Here is a 15,124-nt window from a genome sequence, read left to right on the forward strand (position 1 = left end):
TGGCACCGTGCAACCTAATTGCCGGGGCTTCCCCCAGCGGCTTATAGATGCCCATCTTAGGCTTGGGAGAGAGCCTGCTTGAAGTGTAATAACTTGCTCGCTGTTAAGTGGAGGGATAAAAAAAAATGTTTTCCTTCTGTCCTCCCTTCACACAGACACGGCAGTCCAAATTCGTAGGGCGACTGGTGTTGTGGAGAAACCCCTCTGTGTCCACGAATATAACTAAAATATGGGAGGGGTGGACCTCAACGACCAGTTGTTGGCGCCGTATCCAATTGCCCGTAAGGCCAGATGCTGGTATAAAAAAGTGTCCGTATACTTATTTCAATTGGTTTTGCTGAACGCTCGTGTGCTATACAGAGCTAGCTTTCCTTGATTCCAGGAAGAGATCGTCACAGACCTCCTGTATCCAGGCGGTTCTGCACCTCACCATTCCCAACCAAATGCAGTAAGCCGGCTGCATGAGAGGCATTTTCCATATGTCCTCGAGAGTACCCCTACACAACGAGCCCCCCAAAGAAAATGTGTCTGTAGAAAGCGCGGATATAGGCATGACACAACCGTTATTATTGTCCTTGCTGTCCTGACAATCCTGGTCTTTGCATTGGTGAATGTTTTGAACGCTACCACACACTAGTGAAGTTTTAGCGTAGGGTACAGCATTCCACAGGCTAGGACACACTTACACAGGGTCTCCCAAGATGCCATCGCATTTTGAGAGACCCAAATCTGGAACCAAAATGTTGAACAGTTACAAAAAAATTATATATATATATATATATATATATATATATATATATATATATATATATATATATATATATATATATATATATATATATATATATATATATATATGTATGTATGTAGAAAAAAAAATAGTTGTCATTTTATTGTTCTCTCCCTCTCTATTCTCTGTTGTTCTGCTCTTTTTTACTGTATTCTATTCTGTTTTATTATGTTTTATCATGCTTGCTTTTCAGGTATGTAATTTTTTTTATACTTTACTGTTTACTGTGTTTTATTGTAAACCATTTTTTTGTTTTCAGGTACGCCATTCAGCTGGAGCGCGGATTTATTTATCTTGACAGCAACAGCTCCCATGATACATAAAGCTGTGACTCCAGTGCTGTAGGAGGCGATTTCACCGGAGCGATTTTGCTCTTAATGCCACGTACATACGGTCGAAATTCCGATGGAGGCTTGCCCGTGGAAAAATCCGACCGTGTGTACGCGGCATAACTTTTTTGCGGGAGGATGTCCACATGATTTTGCATAAATATATTTTAGGCACACGTTTCGTTAAATTTTTTTTTATTTTTTACTATGTTTTTTTTTTGGTATGGTAAGATCTTACTGTTGTACTGTAATGTTAATTTGTTTTAATGTTGAGCAAATGAAGAAAAAAAGCATATATGCCAAAGCATGGGGGCAGCAGGGGCGGAGGAGCGATTTTGCTCCTAATGCCGCGTACATACGGTCGAAATTCCAACGGAGGCTTGCCCGTGGAAAAGTCCGACCGTGTGTACGCGGCTTTACATTTTATACCGCGTACATATGGTCGAAATTCCGACAGAGGCTTGCCCGTGGAAAATTCGGACCGTGTGTACGCGGCATAACTTTTTTGCGGGAGGATGCCCCCATGCTTCGGCATATATAAATGATGCATGTATGCCCATCATTAGAAGTGGGTGGATGAAGGGAGGTATTCTAATGGTGGGCATACCTACCGATTAATCTCTTTTTTTCGTTTAGCTAACAGGCTGCATGAAAAAGAAGATTACAATATATGTCCAACAAGGACCAGCAACGTACTGGACCCCAATTTTATTAAAAAAAAAAAAAAAAAAGAAAAAAAAAAAAAAAAGGAGTACCTCTCACTACCTATTGCTATCATAGGGGGTATTTACATACCTGAGATGACAATAAAAAAAAATGATAAAAAAAAAAAAAATGGAAGGAACAGTTTAAAAATAAAATAAAAAAGCAAAATAAATAATAAAAAAAAGAAAAGAAAAAAGCACCCTTAGCCACCCCCTGCGCTTGCGTTGGTCTAGCGTCATATGTAAATATAATGTGGTAACCTGTAAAGGCTTTTAAAGGCTTCTAAAAATGTATAGTTTGTCGCCACTGCGCGTTTGAGTGCAATTTTAAAGCATGACGTGTTTGGTATCAATGCACTCGGCCCAAGATCATCTTTTTTATTTCATCAAAAATTTTGACAATAAAGTGCGTTTTAGTACATACAAATTTAAAAAAGTGTATTTTTTCCCCAAATAAAAAAAAAAAAAAAAAAACGCTGCGCAAATACTGTGTGGGAAAAAAAATGCAACACCCATCATTTTAATCTGCTGGGCATTTGCTTTAACCACTTCCAGACCTTAGGTGTTTTTCAGATTTGGTGTTTGCAAGACAAAAACATTTTTTTCTGCTAGAAAATTACTTAAAACCCCCAAACATTATATATTTTTTTTCCCTAGAGAATAAAATAGTGGTCATTGCAATACTTTTTGTCACACCGTATTTGCGCAGCGGTCTTACAAGAGCCCTTTTTTTGGAAAAAAATCGCTTTTTTGAATTAAAAAAATAAGACAATAAATTTGACCCAATTTTTTTATATATTGTGGAAGATAATGTTACGCCGAGTAAAATGATACCCAACATGTCACGCTTAAAAATTGCGCCCGCTCGTGGCATGGCGTCAAACTTTTACCCTTAAAAATCTCGATAGGCGACGTTTTAAAAAATCTATAGGTTGCATTTTTTGAGCTACAGAGTAGGTCTAGGGCTATGCGTTCGCTTCTGCGCGCGAGCTCGTCGAGACGGGGCGCTTTAAAAAAAATTATTTTTTGTTTTCTTATTTATTTTTATTTCTTTTATTACTTTTTACACTGAAAAAAAAAATATTTGATCACTTTTATTCCTATTACAAGGAATGTAAACATCCCTTGTAATAGAAAAAAGCATGACAGGTCCTCTTAAATATGAGATCTGGGGTCAAAAAGACCTCAGATCTCATAATTAGACTAAAATGCAAGAAAAAAAAAAATTTGAAACTGTAATTTTTTCAAATGACAAAAAAAAAATGTTTCTTTAAGAGGCTGGGCGGGACTGACGTTTTGACGTCACTTCCGCCCAGCAGAGCTATGGGGACGGGTGAAGGAGATTTTTCCTTCACTCGCAACCCCAGTGAACAGCCGAACGGTCCCGATCGCCTCAGCCGCTACCGACGGCTCAGGGGGAGAGCGGCGGGAAGCCCTCTCCCGCCACCGATAACGGCGATCTCGTGGCTAATCCGCCGCGAAGACCGCCGTTATCGTGTACAGGACCACTCACACTAAAGATGGATACCTCGGTTGTGGCAGCAGCTGCTGCCGTTACCGAGATATCCATCTTTAAAAAAAGGACGTACATTGTCGTGCCCAGATCTGGAAGTGGTTAAAAAAAATACATGTTTGGGGTTCAACGTAATTTTCTTTCAAAAAAATAAAAATAATAATGTTTTTATGTAAACGAAAAGTGTTAGAAAGGGCTTTGTCTTCAAGTGGTTAGAAGAGTGTGTGATGTGTGACATAAGCTTCTAAATATTGTGCATAAAATGCCAGGGCAGTTCAAAACCCCCCCTAAATGACCCCATTTTGGAAAGTAGACACCCCAAGCTATTTGCTGAGAGGCATGTCGAGTCCATGAAATATTTTATAATTTGACACAAGTTGCGGGAAAAGGACAATTTATTTTTTATTTTTTGCACAAAGTTGTCAATAAATGATATATTGCTCAAAGATTCCATGGGCATATATGTGGAATTACACCCCAAAATACATTCTGTTGCTTCTCCGGAGTACGGGGATACCACGTGTGAGACTTTTTGGGAGCCTAGCGCCGTACGGGACCCCAAAAACCAAGCACCGCCTTCAGGCTTTCTAAGGGTGTAAATCTTTGATTTCACTCCTCACTGCCCATCAGTTTCGAAGGCCATGGAATGCCCAGATGGCACAAACCCCCCCCCCCCCCCAATGACCTCATTTTGGAAAGTGGACACCCCAAGCTATTTGCGGAGAGGTATGGTGAGTATTTTGCAGATCTCACTTTGTCACAAAGTTATGAAAATTGAAAAAAGAAAGACATTTTTTTTCTTTTCTTTCTTCATTTTCAAAAACAAATGCGAGCTGTAAAATACTCACCATGCCTCTCAGCAAATAGCTCGGGGTGCCTACTTTCCAAATTGGGGTAATTTGGGTTTTTTTTTGCGCTATCTTGGCATTTTATGGCCTTCGAAACTGATAGGTAGTGAGGAGTGAAATCAAAAATTTGCAGCCTTAGAAATCCTGAAGGAGGTGCTTGGTTTTCAGGCCACCATACGCGGCTAGGCTCCCAAAAAGTCCCACACATGTGGTATCCCCGTACTCAGGAGAAGCAGTAAAATGTATTTTGGGGTGCAATTCCACATACAACCATGGCATGTGTGAGCAATATATCATTTAGTGACAACTTTTTGTAAAAATGTTTTATTTATTTTTTTGTTATTATTCAATCACTTGGCACAAAAAAAAATATTGCCTCTCAGCAATTTCCTTGGGGTGTCTACTTTCAAAAATGGGGTAATTTGGGGGGGGGGGGGGTTTACTGCCCTGCCATTTTAGCACCTCAAGAAATGATAGGCAGTCATAAATTAAAAGCTGTGTAAATTCCAGAAAATGTACCCTAGTTTGTAGACGCTATAACTTTTGCGCAAACCAATAAGTATATTATTGACTTTTTTTTTTACTCAAGACATGTGGCTGAATACATTTTGGCATAAATGTATGACTAAAATTGAGTTTATAAAATTTTTCTTATAACAAAAAGTAGAAAATATTTTAACATTTTTTTCGGTCTTTTCCGTTTATATCGCAATAAATAAAAATCGCAGAGGCAATCAAATACCGTCAAAAGAAAAATATTTGTGGGAAAAAAAGGACGCAAATTTTATTTGGGTACAACATTGCATGACCACGCAATTACCAGTTAAAGCAGCGCAGTGTGAAATTGTAAAAAGACCTCTGGTCCTTAGGCTGACAAATGGTCCGGGGCTTAAGTGGTTAAAGTGTCGGTATTTATTGCCGTTTTAAGCACTTGTTTTACATTTGCTTAATTGCACTAATTTATGTGCAATTTAAGTGTCAGCACATACGCATTCGTTTATCCTTGCCCCTACAGCATTTATGAAATGGTTGGTTAATCTTTTTGAAATTTAGGGGACAGCACACCTATTTTTTCTTTTTGAACATACACAAAGACAAGGAAGACCTAGCCAGCAGGCTGCCAAATAGTGCCCCAACAAACACAACTTTTTTTTTGCAGACTTTGATATGTAACCAACGCAGGTTGCATATGTAATCCTTGCAGATTCAGAAAAAATGCACATGCTGCTAGAAGTTCTTTATGTGCAAGTCACTGCAGACTTTAAAAAAGGGCAAATATGATGTGGTTGTAATGGACATACAATTCTCTATATTTAGCACTTGTCAGGCTAATGATGAATGTGCGCTTTGATCAAAAGAGCCTGATGTGTGGATTAGAAAAAATAGGATTTTTGTACTCACCGTAAAATCCATTTCTCGGAGTTCATGGACGGACACAGCAGCAATTGACCTTAGGGTATTCTATCCTTCCTTCCAGGAGAGACTAGGCCCCGGGTACAACCCACTCTCTGACTCAGCAGCTCCAGTTCGTAACAAGCAGTACAAACAAAAAGGAGGGGTGGGTGCTGTGTCCGTCCATGAACTCAGAGAAATGGATTTTACGGTGAGTACAAAAATCCTATTTTCTCTTCCGTTCATGGACGGACACAGCAGCAATTGACCTTAGGGATGTCCCCAAGCGGTGTCAAAAAATTTGAGGGGTGGGAAAAAACACAGCAATTAAGCTTCACCCCAAACAAACCAGAGTTCCTAAATGGAGGAACTTCAACCTGAAACAGCCGCCTGCAAAACCTTGCGGCCAAAGGAGGCATCCGCAGATGCACTCACATCCACCTTGTTAAACTTGAAAAGGTGTGGATTGACGACCAGATCGCTGTCTTACACACCTGTAAAACAGACGCCTGATGGCGGAAAACCCAAGAGGGATCAATCGCCCTGGTCGAATGCGCCGTAACCAGAAAGGGAGGCGCCCGCCCCTTTAGGGCATAGGCCTGGAGCACGACCTGTCTGATCCACCTGAAAATGGAGGCCGACGAGAACGCCAGACCTTTCTCAGGACCATTCACTGACACGAACAGTGAGTCCGATCTCCGGGACGGAGCCGTAGTAGACAAGTACGCCCGTAGGGCTCGCACCACGTCCAAGGAAAGTAACGTGGCCTCCTTCGAGTTCTTTGGCCGAAGACATAAGGATGGCAAAACGATGTCTTCATTAATGTGAAAAGCCGAAACAACCTTCAGAAGGAATGATGGCTGCGGGCGCAGCACCACTTTATCCTCATGGATGACTAATAAGGAGCCTTGCAAGACAAGGCCGCCAGTTCAGATACCCGTCTGACCGAGGTAATTGCCACCAGAAAAACCCCCTTCTGGGACAGAGTCAACAAAGGAATCTTCTGAATGTCCTCAAACGGAGCTTCTTGAAGCACCGAAAGGACTAGATTCAAGTCCCACGGAGGCAGTGGAGGACACACAGGAAGGTCACATGCCTGACCCCCTTTACAAATGTATGCACTAGGGAGTGCGTTGCCAACGGTCGCTGAAAATAAACAGCCAAGGCCGAATTCTGACCCATAACCGTACTTAAGGCGAGAGCTTGACCCACTCCCGCTGTAGGTACAGCAGCAGCTGGGACAGCACGTATGTGCGGGGGTGTCCTTTCATCTCTGCACACAAAGACATGTAGGCCTTCCACATACGATGGCAAATCCTACGTGAGGTAGACTTCCATGCAAGTAGCACGGTAGAGATCACCAAGTCCGACGGACCTCGGACCTGCAGCTCCTGGCTCTCAACAGCCATGCCGTTAAAGCCAGCGACTGTAAAGCAGAGTGAGGAAAAATCGGACCCTGCGAAAGAAGATCTACTTTCAAGGGTAGGATCCAAGGGACGTCCGCCACCAGACGCACCAGGTCCGCGTACCAGGAAAGGCGCGGCCAATTCCGGAGCGACCAGGATTGTTGGCATCCCCTCCACTTCCACTCTGCGCAACAGGTGAGGGAGAAGCTTCAGAGGAGGAAAAGCGTAGATTTTAGGCGATAGTGACCCCACGGTGCGTCTGACGCGTCCGCCCAAGGGTCTCTTAACCAGGCCACGAAACGTGACACCTTCCGATTGAGAAGGGACGCCCGAAGGTCCACGCCTGGCGTGCCCCATTTTTGGCACAACTCTGAAACACTTCCGGGTGCAACGACCATTCTCCCTGGTCCAGTGTTTGGCAACTCTGCAGCCCCCGGAAAGTACACGGCCGACAGAGCCGGAGCGTACCTTGTGGCTCACCGGAGGATGTGTGCAACTACCACCACTGAGGCCGAGCTCCGCGTGTCCCTTGATGGTAGACATACGCCACACGTCCGTGGTGTTGTCGGACTGGATCCTGACCGAACGGTCCTGCAGACCCAGAAACCATTTGGGGAGACGCAGCCTGATAGCCCGGAGCTCCAGGACATTGACTGGCAGACGGGACTCCAGCTGAGTCCAGCGCCCTGGGCTGACTGGACACTCCAGAATGCCCCCAGCCGGAGAGGCTGGCATCCATCGTGACCACTGCCCGATAACACAGCAAAAATATTTTCCCGGTCCGAAGTACCGGAAATGTCAGTAACCACACTAGGTAGGACTTGACCAGGCGACTTCACCCAAATCTGGAAATCCAGAGCCGAAGGGAGCTTGTGCCAACGTGACAGAATCTCTTTCTGTAACACTCAGGTGTGGAATTGGGCATACGGAACCGCATCAAAAGACGCTACCATGGGACCCAGAATTCTCTTGCAAAGGCGAAGCGACGACCACTGCTGGGTCGCAAAAACGCTGCACCGCAAATTGCTGTGTCTGGAGTTCTTCCATCGCGAGAAAAAACTTGCTTCTGAGGAATCCAGGACCAACCCCAGGTATTCCAGTCGCTGGGACGGTACCATCATTGGACTCCTGGACATTCAGTAGCCACCCGAATCTTTTGGAGGGGCTGGCAGGTGATGAACCCATCCTCTCCTAAGTCTGAGCTTAAAGAAGCTCTCAGGAGAAAGTTGTCCAGGTATCCCTCAATAGCGAGAATCGGAGCGAGCACCATTGTGAAAACTCGTGGTGCCGAAGCCAGGCCGAAGGGGAGGGCCACAAACTGAAAATGGCCCACTTCGACCGCAGAAACCTCTGGTGTTTCACGCGTATGGGAATATGCAGGTACGCGTCCTGAGTACCCAAGGACGCCATAAAGTCCCCCTGATGGAGAGCCGCCACTACAGAGCGAATAATTCCATCCTGAATCTTGAACTTCGACAAAAGAGTTAAGGGCCTTAAGGTCCAGGATTGGACGGACCCCCTCCTTTTTTTTGGGGACTACAAACAGATTGGAGTAAAAATCCCTGAAACCGTTCCCTTGAAGGAACCGGTATAATCACTTCCCTGACCAGCAGATCCTGACCAGCCCCTGACAGGGCCACCCGGCGTACTAGAGGAAGCTGGAAGGAAAAATCTGTTTGGTGGACAAGAGAGAAACTATCTTGTACCCCGAGGAAACTACCTCGCAAACCCAGCGGTCGGAAAGAGGGATCTCTACCGAGCCGCGCATCCGCAAAGTCGGCCCCCCACCCGAGTGTCTGGCGGGGCCAGACCTACATGCAGAAGCAGGCTTGTCCGCAGGCTTGTTGGGCTTGCGGTACCAGGTGCGCTTTGATCTACAGCGGGCGCCTTAGCACCCTGGAAAACGTTTTCCTGCCGCACCTGGGAGGCAAAAAAATTGCTTGGGGGAGGTAAAGGAGGGACCCTGCTTATGACGAGGCTCCTTACCCTTCCCAGATTGCGGGAGCAGAGTGCTCTTACCCCCTGTAGCATCTATAATGATGTCATCCAGGGACGCCCCAACAGGCTGTACACCCTTCAAGGGTAAGCCCTCTTATGGACCTTTTAGAGGTTTAGAACTCCGGCCAAAAATGGTCTCACTGCCGACCCCACTACTGTGAACATGGAGCGGGCCACAGCCGCAGCTCTCCTATCTGCGGGGTCCATAAAGGCGGGAGCCCCTTCAGGTTACCCCCACAGGTAACGTGATAGACTTATTCAGTCTGGACACAGGGGGGTCCGCTGACGGAGGACTTTTTTTTTTTAAAGTCTTCCTCAAAAGGATAACGGACCGCAAAATATTTTGGTACAGCAAAAAACTTTCTGCGGCCGATCCCATTCCCTGTACATTATTTTGTTCAGGTATGGAACACAAGGAAACACTTTTTGCGGTGCGGGGTGGCTTGCGGAACCCAAAAGGGACCGGCATCTCTGATGTCTCCGCCGTCCTCAAGTTTTTGAGTATCCCGCACCGAAGTGATAAAAGCTCCAACAAAACGCCTTATCAAGCGCTGACCCTGAAGCAGAGTCATCCTCACTGACCGTGTGGGCTAAGCCTGTAACATCTGACATGACTGAACCAGAGCCAGCAGCAGGGTCTGGTTCCGTGTCAGAGCCATCCCTAGAAGCAGGCGCAGGTTGGGGGTTTTAACCCCCCTTCTGGCCACTTGTCGCTTCAATCCTGGTGATAAAACACCTAAGGGACTGCCGTATGGGCTCTACAGAGACCGCAGGGGCACTAAGGGTTAACACAGGCATGGGTGGGGTAGAAGCCTCTGTTCAGACTCCATGTGGACCCACTGCTTATGCCTCCCCAGTACTGCAAGGCAGACACCCACCGGTCACCTCCCGGCTGTAAAACAGAAGGCAGGGGACCCCCAGGGAACTCACCACCCGGCCCGGTTGCAGTGTGAGCTGAAGCGCTGAGAAGTGCTTGCTGCGCTGCGCTGTCCCTCAGGAAGTGATTTGCTGGCTTTTGCTGCGCTATTCCAGGCACTAGAGGCCAAGACTTTTCCAAGATGGCCGCCGTATGAGGTAAAAACAGCATGCGGGCCACAAGAAAATGGCCGCCGACCTATGTAAACCGCGACTGCGGCAAAATGGCGGCCATACACGTGTAAAAAAACACAGTGACACAGCAAAGACACAGCCCAGCACATACAGCAACTCCCCGATCATAAAAAAACAACAGCACCTCACCCCGGTAGCGACAGAACCCCAGGAGGGCCCCCCCTTACAGCCGCCACCCAGCAGGGGGAAGGAGGGAGAGGAAGGGAGAGAGGAAAGCAGGGCGGACCCTCATTCGACCTCCCCAGGGAAGAACCAGCCATACCACCTTGCCAGGGCAAGGGGCCACTACTTACACGTCCTGCGACACAGGCTGGAGGCATTCCGGACAGAACCAATGTCCGCTAAACGGCATGGCTGTTGGCCAGACACACTTTGACAAAGCCATAGAGACGGGCCATATGTGTGCCCTGGAACATGTAGTTCCCCGGCCACCCCTGGAGCAACGGGGCATGTCGTGGACGACCCAGAGCTGATCTGAGGGCCGGCACACGCTCGATGGCCGAACATGGGGGGACTACAAGGATCAAAATCCAACCTGTCACCCAGTCGGCACATGGACTCGTCAGAGAGTGGGTTCTACCCGGGGGACCACGCCCCCTGGGAGGAGCTGTACTGAATGAACGGACACAGCAGCACTGCTGGCTCTGGTTCAGTCATGTCAGATGTTACAGGCTTAGCCCACACGGTCAGTGAGGATGACTCTGCTTCAGGGTCAGCGCTGGATAAGGCGTTTTGTTGGAGCTTTTAACACTTGAAGTGCTGTTTTTTCTGCCTAGTCTCTCCTGGAAGGAAGGATATAATACCCTAAGGTCAATTGCTGCTGTGTCCGTCCATGAACGGAAGAGAAAAGATGCAATCTCACACAAGCAAAAGTATGGCTGTCAGCAGTGCCGATCCTGACCTCCCTGGGGCCCTAAGCAAAATGACATGTCACATTAAAGTTGAGAAGGGGGGGCTGCCGAAAATGACATGTCACATTAAAGAATTTGAGAAGCCGGGGGGGGGGGGGGGGCAGGGTGTGTGTTCTGCTGTCGGAAATGACATGTTACATTAAAGTTGAGAAGCAGGGGGTGCTGACTTCTTACCTCTTCTCCTATGCAGCCAGCGAGTTGAGAGGCGGGGTGAGGGGCTGAAAATGACTTCTCACCAGGCGGGGCCCTCCGCAGCTTTGTGGGGCCCCCAAGTGGCTTGCATAGTGAGCCTATAGGCCGGATCAGCCCTGGCTGTCGGTCTAAAATTCTGCAAAGTATAAGGGATTTCTGTGCTGGCTGAGCCATAAGATTCAGCAGCACCCTTCAAGTAAGCCTGAAATGTGACAGGGCTAGTAGGAAGCAACTGATGAGAATTGGGGCACTAGGGATGAGCCGAACACCCCACCCCCCCCCGATTCAGTTTGCAGCAGAACATGCCAACAGGCAAAAAATTTGTTCGAACACACGAGCACCATTAAAGTCTATGGGACACGAACATGAAAAATCAAAAGTGACAATTGTAAAGGTTAATATGCAAGTTATTGTCATAAAAAGTGTTTGGGGAGCTGGGTCCTGCCCCAGGGGACATGCAACAAAAAAAGTTTTTTGGGGAGCAGTGATTTTAATAAAGCTTAAAAATGAAACAATAAAAGTTCAGGTCTGGTATGGATATTAAGGGGTACACTGCGTCAATTTAAAAAAAAAATGGCATAGGGGCAAAAAAAAAAAAAAATGGCGTGGGGCTCCCCCCAAAAATCCACACCAGACCCTTATTCCAGCATGCAACCTGGCAGGCCGCAGGAAATGAGGGGGGGGGACGAGAGAGCATGTGGCCTAATACATGTTTTTATAGCGTTGGGTACCCCCATAAATTTTCTAACGCTATAAAAACATGGCGGCGAACCTCAAAAAATAACTAGCTACCTAGCGGCACGAGCGACACTAATACATCGATCAGAAAAACGATCGCTTAGTGACGCTGGCAAAAGGGGGGTGAAAGGGTTAACGCGGACCAGTTTCCGCGGACATGTCCGACCGTGTGTACGGCCTAGCGGACAGGTTTCCAGCGGACAAAAGTTTCTTAGCAAGCTAAGAAACTTGTCCGCTGGAAACATGTCCGTCGGACATGTCCGATGGTTAGTACACCTAATCGGACATGTCCGCTGGTTATGACGTGTAACCAGCGTCCCGAAATCCCGCGCATGCGTCGAATTGATTCGATGCATGCGTGGAAGCATTGCACTTCCGTGTTTGAGAACGTTGGTTTCTTCTACGTCACCGCGTTCTCTGTCCGCGGGGATTTTGGTCTGATGGTGTGTACACACATCAGACCAAAAGCTCCCAGGAGACATGTCCGATGAAAACGGTCCGCGGACAGTTTTCATCGGACATGTCTCCTCGTGTGTACGGGGCCTTAGTGTCGCTAGGTAGCTAGTTATTTTTTGAGGTTCGCCCGCCAGGTTTTTATAGCGTTAGGTACCCCCATACATTTTCTAATAAAGGTTTTAACCCCTGATTGCCCCTAGAGTTAACCCTTTTACCCCCTATTACCAGCGTCACTAAGCGATCGTTTTTATGATCGCTGTATTAGTGCCGCTAGGGTAGCTAGTTATTTTTTGAGGTTTGCCCGCTAGGTTTTTATAGCGTTAGGTACCCCCATACATTTTCTAATAAAGGTTTTAACCCCTGATTGCCCCTAGAGTTAACCCTTTCACCCCCTATTGCCAGCGTCACTAAGCAATGATTTTTCTGATCGCTGTAATAGTGTCCCATATGTGGAATTACACCCCAAAATACATTCTGCTGCTTCTCCCGAGTACGGGGATACCACATGTGTGAGACTTTTTGAGAGCCTAGCCGCGTACGGGACCCCAAAAACCAATCACCGCCTTCAGGCTTTCTAAGGGTGTAAATTTTTGATTTCACTCCTCACTACCTATCACAGTTTCAAAGGCCATAAAATGCCAAAATAGCACAAAAACCCCCCAAATGACCCCATTTTGGAAAGTAGACACCCCAAGCTATTTGCTGAGAGGGATGTCGAGTCCATGAAATATTTTATATTTTGACACAAGTTGCGGGAATATGACAAACTGATTTTTTTTTGCACAAAGTTGTCACTAAATGATATATTGCTTACACATGCCATGGTTATATGTAGAATTGCACCCCAAAATACATTCTGCTGCTTCTCCTGAGTACAGGGATACCACATGTGTGGGACTTTTTGGGAGCCTAGCCGCGTACGGGGCCCCGAAAACCAAGCACCGCCTTCAAGATTTCTAAGGGCATACATTTTTGATTTCACTCCTCACTACCTATCATAGTTTTGAAGGCCATAAAATGCCAAGATGGCACACAACCCCCCCAAATGACCCCATTTTGGAAAGAAGACACCCCAAGCTATTTTTTGAGAGGCATGTTGAGTCCATGGAATATTTTTTTTTTTTGCCCCAAGTGATTGAATAATGACCAAAAAATAAAATAAAAAATAAATTACAAAACGTTGTCACTAAATGATATATTTCTCACACATGCCATGTTATATGTGGAATTGCACCCCAAAATACATTCTGCTGCTTCTCCTGAGTACGGGGATACCACATGTGTGGAACTTTTTGGGAGCCTAGCCGCGTACGGGACCCCAAAAACCAATCCCCACCTTCAAGATTTGTGTGAGTGAAATCAAAAATGTATGTCCTTAGAAATCTTGAAGGTGGGGATTGGTTTTCGGGGTCCCGTACGCAGCTAAGCTCCCAAAAAGTCCCACACTTGGGGCCAAAAAATTTAATATTCCATGGACTCAACATGCCTCTCAGCAAATAGTTTGGGGTGTCTTCTTTCCAAAATGGGGTCATTTGGGGGGGTTGTGTGCCATCTTGGCATTTTATGGCCTTCAAAACTGTGATAGGTAGTGAGGAGTGAAATCAAAAATGTATGCCCTTAGAAATCTTGAAGGCGGTGCTTGGTTTTCGGGGCCCCGTACGCGGCTAGGCTCCCAAAAAGTCCCACACATGTGGTATCCCCGTACTCAGGAGAAGCAGCAAAATGTATTTTGGGGTGCAATTCCACATATAACCATGGCATGTGTGAGGAATACATCATTTAGTGACAACTTTTTGTAATTTTTTTTTTTTTTGTCATTATTCAATCACTTGGGGGGAAAAAAAAAATATTCAATGGACTCACAATGCCTCAGCAGTTTCCTTGGGGTGTCTACTTTTCAAAATGGGGTCATTTGGGGGGGGTTTTGTACTGCCCTGCCATTTTAGCACCTCAAGAAATGAGATAGGCAGTCATAAAATAAAAGCTGTGTAAATTACAGAAAATGTACCCTAGTTTGTAGACGCTATAATTTTTGCGAAAACCAATAAATATACGCTTATTGCGATTTTTTTTTACTAAAGACATGTGGCTGAATACATTCTGGTCTAAATGTTTGACTAAAATTTCGTTTATTCGATATTTACTTTTTGTTATAAGAAAAATCTTTTTTTTTTCAAAATTTACGGTCTTTTTCTGTTTATATCGCAAAAAAATAAAAATCGCAGAGGCAATCAAATACCATTAAAATAAAGCTCTATTTGTGGGAAGAAAAGGACGCAAGTTTAGTTTCGGTACAACATTGCATGACCGCGCAATTACCAGTTAAAGCAGCGCAGTGCCAAATTGTAAAAACACCTTGGGTCTTTTAGCAGCATTTTGGTCCGGTCCTTAAAGAGGAGTTCCACCTAAAAATGGAACTTCCTCTTAACCCACTCCTCGCCCCCCCCTTCATGCCACATTTGGCATGTAATTTTTTTGGGGGGGGGGGGAGTGGGGGCTTCAGGAGAAGGGGACTTCCTGTCCTACTTCCTCCTTCCGCCGAGGGGCTGCTAAGGCGATACGTCATATCGCCTTTTGGCAGCCCCTCCCTGTAGGCGATCGCCTAGGACACGTGACAGGTCCTAGGCGATCGCCTGTCCAATCAAACAGCGCAGCGCCGGGCCGCGCATGCGCAGTGCCGCTCGCGCATGCGCAGTGGGTGCCTGGCCGTGAAGCCGAAAGCTGTCATGGCTGGGTG

General features: G+C 46.2%; 1 protein-coding gene across 6 annotated transcripts in view; it reads right to left on the bottom strand.

Moving 5' to 3' along the window:
• SGSM3 (small G protein signaling modulator 3) overlaps positions 1–15,124 on the bottom strand; it is a 439,637-nt gene that overhangs the window by 168,749 nt on the left and 255,764 nt on the right. The gene's annotated exons all lie outside the window — the stretch shown is intronic.

This window comes from Rana temporaria, chromosome 7 (genome assembly GCF_905171775.1).
Source record: "Rana temporaria chromosome 7, aRanTem1.1, whole genome shotgun sequence".
In the NCBI taxonomy this organism is placed as follows: domain Eukaryota; kingdom Metazoa; phylum Chordata; class Amphibia; order Anura; family Ranidae; genus Rana; species Rana temporaria.